Here is a 7514-nt window from a genome sequence, read left to right as displayed (position 1 = left end):
AAGAAAGACTTTGAGGCGCTGGAGCATGCCCAGGGAAGGGCAGTGGAGCTGGGGAAGGGTCTGGAGCACATGATGGATGAAGAGTAGTTGAGGGAGGTGGGGGTGTTCAGTCTGGAGAAAAGAAGGCTTGGGGGACAAGAATTGAAAGTTGTAGCCAGGTGGAAGTTAGCCTTTTTTCCTGGGCAACAAGTGATAGGACAAGAAATGGTCTCAAATTGCACCAGGGAGGTTTAGATTGGATATTAAGAGAAATTTCTTCACAGGAATTATTGTCAAGAATTAGAACAGGCTGCCCAGGGAAATGGTGAAATTACCCTCCCTGAAAGTGTTCAGAAAACATGTATGTGTGGCACTTAGTTACACGGTTTAAAGATGAAGGTGGCAGTGCTGGATTGTTGGACTGGTGACCTGTGGGAGAAGGAATACAGGTGACCTTGCCCCTGAGAAGTAACAGCTGTGTTAATTACCCAATACAGCCTCACCACTGATGAATCACAGCTGCGTCGAATAAAGATAAGTGTGATAAAAGGGAGTTGGTTAGCTGGTGAGCTGGAATCATGAAGGAATCTTGAAGAAGAGGGAATGAGAGGATCATGAAGTAGAAGGATCCTGGGGAGAGAGAATCACTGCTGTGAGGTCAGTCTGGGTCTGCAGTCAGAGCCTGTTGTTGGAACCTGCAGTCACAGTCTGGCTGGGTGAAAGCCTGCAGTCAGAGTTTAGCAGGAAATACCCAGCAGTCAGAGGCTGCAAGGGAAACCTGCAGTAGGAGCTGCTGCAGCCAGAGTCAGTGAATGGTTGGAGTCAGGATGGCTGAGGTGTAAAGAGGAATAAACAGGACCCTTTTCATGCTGTGATAAAGGAGAAGTCTGAGCCTTGGCTCATTTCTACTCCCTAACAAGAGCGCTGCTGCAGCAGGAAATTTGGCTGTCTGGTGAGAGTGGGCACAGTGGAGTGTATCTTGTGGCTTTCGTTCAGCTGTCACGCTCCTCTTTACCTCTTCTGAAATTAGTAATAATTTGTACCTCTGAGATTCAGTCACGAATCTCTGTGGGTGTGCCTAAGTGGAAGAAGAGTATTTTTCAGTTTTTGCCACTTTGCCGTTTCAAGTTTTAGTCTTATGACTTGCCTCAGTGCACGAGGCTGTGCAGTTGACTGATCCACATCCTGCGTTCACCAAAACACCTCTAGGCATGTAAACATAGTGATTGCTTCCATTTCCTTCCATGCAGCTCGTGAGGTATGACAAATAAATTTATGGTGTTCCTGGTTACTGCAGCCAGCTGGTAGAGTCTCTTTTGCAGAAGAGGTGGTTTATATTGCCAGGTTCAGCGTTTCCTTGATGGTTCGTGACAGAGATTGTCATGTAGTCAGTGCACATTCCCATGAACAACTGGATGAGAGAGACTCCTTATGGACCTTCATCCCTGCCTCCTTCCAAGAGAACATAAAGTTGAATTTTTCTTACCCACATACTAGGAGTAATAGTAGATTTAGCTATTTAAATGTGCAAACATCATTAGCTTCAAAATGAGGAACTGCTAAATTTACTTTCATCTGAAAAATCTGTCTGAATTTTTGTTGTTGTTTAATTTGCTATTGGTTATATATATTTAAAGAAGCTCACGGCTGATAATCTGATGAAATTGTACTTCTTGTGTGTAGAGAACTCTACCTGAATAAGGAGCTGAAGATGTCTGTGAGAACTGAGTTCAAGCTTTAAGCACACCCAACAAGTATCTCTTGAAGGTTATTGTGTGCTCATCTAGGTCCGAATAGATAGATTCCCTGGTGTAAGGAATTGCATGAAGAATATCTTAATTATAAGAAGTAAAACAACTGCAGTAGAGAAAAGTACTGTTTATTTTATTATGACATCCAGATTTTTGGAGCCTGATCTGAGGACAGAGTTGTTGTAGTTCACTTGCAGAGAGAAGGATGAGAGAGGAATGTATTACGCTAAAACATTAATCTGTTGACTTACAACTACAGTGAGATCAATCTGTCACTGTACTAATACACCGCTTCTTCTACAGCTCAGATTGGCTCACCCAGACTTTGAATTTTGAGAGACTTTTACTAAACAAAGTGAAATGTTACTTGTTTGAGGTTTTTCTGGAGGAATTAGTTTGAAATATTTAAGTTTCTGACCTAAATGAACAGTGTAAGAGACTCAGAAGTCTCCTTTAATTTTGGCCTTTTTTTTTTTTAAATCGCCTGGAGAAAACTTAATGTAATAGTGAAATGTGTTATAATCTGTCTCTCAGAGGTCCCATTCAGAAATTTATCTTCCTTTTCTTTAGCATTTAAGCCTGACCATTGCTTCCTGAGGAATTTAAAAAGGAGTGTTGAAATGTTCATAGTTTAAGTGCATACAGATGTCAAATGGCTTTTTGAATGATATTCAAGAGGGTTAATGAGGGGAAAAGGTCCTATGATAGATATTGGTGAAGATAAAGATTTGGGGGTTTTTTTACTCTTAATTCTTTCAGATAATTCCTGAAAGTGGTTGAAAAATACTTCTAAGAAAACTTCCCTCTAAACTGAAAGGAAACAAATTAAGGAGTAGTAAAGTGTGGAGTTTTAATATGAGTAGATGGTCTAAAATAAACTATATTTTAAAGAGAAATATGGAAAATATTTTTTGTTTTGTTTTCTCCAGAGTATGTCTCAAAAGGACTTGTGCAAATTCACGGTGGAGTAGAGTTCTGGCAATTAAAATAGGGGTAATTCAGATGCAATTTTTATGTCAAGAGCACTTGGGACTGCAGCTGGAGTCAAGCCTGTATCCTATAGGTGGGTGGTGTTTGTTGTGGAATCCAATTTGCCAAGCTTTGAAGAACTGCTTTGGTGGCATTAAGCTGGTGTACAGCAGTTAATGGGGGAACAAGAAATGACTTCTTTGTTATGAAAAGAGGTGATCCTAGAAGAGAAAGGTGAACAATACCAGCTCAGTACTAACCTCCTGTCTCACTTTTCTCCATCAAAAAATAAAGCTTGGTATTTTTTCTTCCTTTTAGCTTTTAGTTGAGAGTGCATCAAGGGAGCATCAGGTTACCAGGGAAAGGCTTCAACATGCATAAGTATTACACTATTGATTAAACTACTCAGATCTGAAAAAATGGTGACATCTGCTAGTTACAATGTTTATTTCCCTGATTTTCTTGCTGTACTCAGCCAGCCTACTGTGTGTGAGCAACAGTTGTAGAGCTGAGCCAAACATTGATGCCTTTAGTGTTTTGGAGATGTAGATGAAAGCCGGCCAGCTGATGGGATGAGGCTGCACAAGGGTGCTGCGTTCTGCCTTGATGGAGGTGTCACTTCGAAAGGCTGCCTTTTAGTGTGATTCATCCAAAGCATTTCTATTTCACTTCTGTCTGCAGAGACTTTGGATGCTAAGCCAAAGGTGTTTTTAAGGCTGAATAGGTTTTGTTGATGTACGGAGTGGGGAGAGTAGGGAATGGAGAGATAAGCATGCCACAGCTGAGATGTGGAAATGAGCAGTTGAGATCCTGAACTGTTTCACTGGTTATGTGATTTAATACTCTCTGCTTTGGGTGAGATTCACTTTGCACTCAGTCTGTTGCACAGAGGTTTGTTGAGCTAGATGCATCTACTAAATGACTTGCAGTTTCCTTATGTGCTATGCCAAAAGGGGGGATATATATAGAATAGAAGGTAAAAAAAAAAACTTAAAAAACCCCAGTTTTATTACAGGATAGAAAAGAAAGGAGGATTTAACAAATGGGAAGGAAAAAACCTGGCATTTGTTAGCTGGCTGTTCATGTTAATCCTCTTTAAGGCACATGTGACCTCGGCTGGAAAACCTCTCACATTTTTCAATCTGTTGTGAAGCAGCGAGCTTAGTGACAGTCATAAGAGCCTTTAAAAATCTCTGAGCAGTTTGTAGCCCCTCTCAGTGTCACTCTCTAGGCTGGCATACCAGCACTGCTCAGTGACTTGGACCAAATGATATCTGCTAAGCCCGCTTCTATATATATCCATTAGTCTGTTCCAGGACTACTGGTTCAAAATGACGTGTCAGAAATTGATGTGTGGATTTTTATGCCATTTTTGAAAAGAGACTTGGGCAGAGTTTTTATTTTCAAAGTGGAATTTAATAATTTGTGGTGTGTGCCAACAAAAAACCCCCATGCCCTGCATTTCAGCTGTTAAGGAAGTTCAGAGGAGCTACTATAAGTCCTGAAAGGACAAAGCAGAACATAATGCTGGAAGTTTTCTCTCTTGAATGACTGTAGAGGTAACAAATGAAAAAAAAAAAACAAAAAACCCCAAAGGTGTAATGTAATAGATCATATTGTCTCTTATGTTGTCAAAGTTAGAATAGGCTCATACATTGTTATTTTCAATACTTATCCAGATTAATTTTGGTTGTCTAGAGGAGCTCGATTTTACTACTATGTACTCCCAGAGCTTCAGACACGGGGTTATTTCAATTTTTCTTTACTGCGTGGGATCTTAAATACATTACCAGGAAATGTGGGCTGAGAACACTAATAATATGGCTCATATAGTCTAACTGTATGGATTAACTGTATGACAGTGGTTTTAGACCTTAAAATGAAGCTTTACCTTTCATGATTCAGAGGAAAGAGAAACCTAGAAAAGAAAGAGAATGGTCAGGTTTGGGAGTTTGTATTTCACCATTAATTTTTCTGCATTATTTACGCATAAGAACTGAAGAGAACAGCCGTCTGCTTGAAATGGTATTTTCTGCTGAGTTTGGGTGAAGTTTGTTTTTATCCCTTTTTGTGCTGTCTTTATTTTGCCCCTTTTTGTGCTATCATACTGTCTTTATTTTGCAAAAAATTTTAACACAGTTATACTGATGAAATTTGATGTTGTATGATTCCTTTCATATTGTGAGAAATTAAATGCTTAGCTGTGTGGAAACACCAAACAAACAACTTATCTTTTCTCAGATCTCATCAATTATGAGAGCTTGGGGTTTTTCTGTGTAGATCGGTCAGATCGGTTGCCAGTAGACTTGGTACGCCTAAAGAAACTGAATGAATGGTAAAACATGGAAAAAATATATGAAAAGATCTATTTAATCTGATGGTTGTGAGATGATATGTCAGGAATTAAGGATGGGGTTGTATTTTGTCATACCAAGATATCACTCTTAAATGAAACCTTTTAGTTCGTGCTGACAGACTCTTTCTTCTTCCTAATTGATTTCCAGGTCCTAACTAGTATTAATGAATTCAGTGACAATTTTGAGATTGTGTTTTTTAAATGTAAGTGCGTCATCTCTGTTTTCATGTACTGCTTCTCTATCAACTGAAAATGTCATCTCTAAAATTCACACGTGCATGTAGATTTAAAAGGAATTTAGTTTTTCCTTGTAAAATGCTCCACCGAGGGCGATTAAAAGCCATCCTGGAAAGTGAGTCATCATAAACAGAGGAAAAGCATTTTGGAAATATGACCTTGAGAAGTCTGGGGACCTGTTCCACAAATCCTACTGCCACTAAATTTTTGATGGCAGGTCGTACAAATCAGTGCAAAGGTTGAATTGTATCTGAAATTGTATTTTAAAATGAACAGTAAAGCACTGTCTGACTGCACTTAGATAAACCTTAAAGCAGGTGATAAATGAAAGATAAAACTTGAAAAGGGACAATATATGAATGGAAGCAGCCAGGCAGCCTGGGGGCGTGGCCATCAATTTATGCACACAACTGCATTTTCAACATAATTAGCTGTCTAATTGAGCATTATAGCTTAACTGACACATTTAAACATGTAATTTATTTGAATGCACACGGCTTGTAATTTATTTCCAATGTTTGCTCTTCAGGATGGCATCAGACTCTAGAAGAGGAAATTACCCTCCTGATGAACAGAAAAAAGAACCAGGAGTATTTTGAGAAGCCCTGAATGCAAATAATTTTCTGAAATCTGAGATCAGAAGGGAGCATGGAAGCAGGAAAACCATGCAGAGGAAGTTAAGTACTGAGCATGACTGTAAAGACACAATTTAATTTCAAATACCAGAGGTGTTACCAGGCTACTGTGCAAATCTGACTGGTTCAGCTGGCACCTAGGTAAGAAGGATATTGTAGGAACTGAGAGGTGTAAACTGCACATCTATCTTGTCCTGAGGAGAAAGCCATCCTTTTCTCAATGTGATGGGTATTGCCATATAGCTATAGCTGGCTTTTTTTCCATTCCTGAACAGGGACAAGGGCACACCATCCATTCTCTGTTAAAATATACAGAGTAGTCAGCAAGTTGCAGAGGAAGGAACAAGAAGTTACTTCATTCACGGTTGCACGCTCCCTGGTGTGCCAAAATTTCATTCTCTGGGTGATAGTTGAGCACCTGGACATTTATCTTTGGGGAAGAAACAAACCAATGCATGTTTGGTTTTGTTCCCAGATTATTTATTTATTAATTTATTTTCCTTTCAGGGCTTATTTTCTGAACAAAATAGTGGCAGATTTCCTTTTAACCCAGTAAACTTTAGTAGTTACAGCTCATTATGTATTTTGTGGTGCTGAGCTATGAATCTGCTGCTTCAATTACAGAAACTGCCAACAGACATATGAAAATCCAGAACACAGAGGCTAAACCATTCCTGCTTTTTATCTTTGGAATTACTTTTGCACACTCTGACAATTTCCTCTTATAAACAAAATGTAGTAACAGCTACAGTTAAGGAATGCAAAACAACTAATGTGAAATTTTGCTGCCAAAATAGAGAAGAAAACTACTTTTTCAGACCTGAGGTTGGCACAATTCCTCGCTTTTTCCCTCACCTTTCCCTCTGCTCTCCACACTCCCAAGTAATTAATTATCAGAAGGGAAGAAGAGGAATTAAATGCGTGATCATGCAAGTAGAAATAAAAATGTATGGGCCTTTTACCCCCAAATGAATTCACTTATTAGGCGATCCTGAAATTTATAGCAGTGGATTTTGCATATCTGGATAGGTAAGGTAGAATAAGCTCAGAAGATAAAAATAAAACAGTGTATGTAAAAGGATCTCTGAAACTTGCATAAGTTCCCAAATACATGGCTGCCATGCAGAAGCCAAGAGGAAAGGGAATGTACTTACAGAAAAACTGGTCTTTGTACCCTTCATGGGGAGATGAAGGGAGAGGTAGGAAGAGGGACTGTGGCTCAGAGCATCATTTCTCATTTCCAGTTTTTGGACAGAACAATTTGTCAGGAGGTAGAATTTCTTTGTTTCCCAGTCTGTTCAGAAGAAGCAGTATTGGAAATACAACGAGAAATACATTACAGAAAATAAAATTTTTGCTGATTTGGTCTTTCAGTCCTTTACACCGTGGTTCATGGTGATATCCTCCATTTTGTGAAGAACAGCAAGGCTTGTCCATACAAAGAGGAGAGCCCTTCAAAAAGCTCCCTACTCTGGTTATGGGATTTGTCAGAACTTCTAGATTAGCCCCTCTTCTATTCTCCCTTCATGATAAAGAAGCAATTAATAGCAAGATATCCCTTATGCAGCAGATTCATTGCTGTCACGT

At 39.3% G+C, this 7514-nt stretch overlaps 1 protein-coding gene across 6 annotated transcripts in view; it reads left to right on the top strand.

Moving 5' to 3' along the window:
* The first annotated feature begins 527 nt into the window (after nucleotides 1-527).
* The window catches only part of SLC7A11 (solute carrier family 7 member 11), a 74612-nt gene continuing 67625 nt past the window's right edge, over nucleotides 528-7514 (top strand). For 3 of the 6 annotated variants that reach the window (XM_058420760.1, XM_058420756.1, XM_058420759.1), the window contains exons 1-2: nucleotides 563-636; nucleotides 5822-6068. The gene's annotated coding sequence lies outside the window, so the exon portion shown is untranslated. Of the gene's footprint in view, nucleotides 637-663; nucleotides 932-1838; nucleotides 1949-5203; nucleotides 5259-5821; nucleotides 6069-7514 lie in introns of those variants that run through there. The other 3 variants (XM_058420758.1, XM_058420757.1, XM_058420755.1) reach the window with 3 other exon arrangements.

This window comes from Hirundo rustica, chromosome 5 (assembly GCF_015227805.2).
Source record: "Hirundo rustica isolate bHirRus1 chromosome 5, bHirRus1.pri.v3, whole genome shotgun sequence".
Taxonomy (NCBI): Eukaryota; Metazoa; Chordata; class Aves; order Passeriformes; family Hirundinidae; genus Hirundo; species Hirundo rustica.
This window is presented reverse-complemented; position numbering and strand designations above follow the sequence as displayed.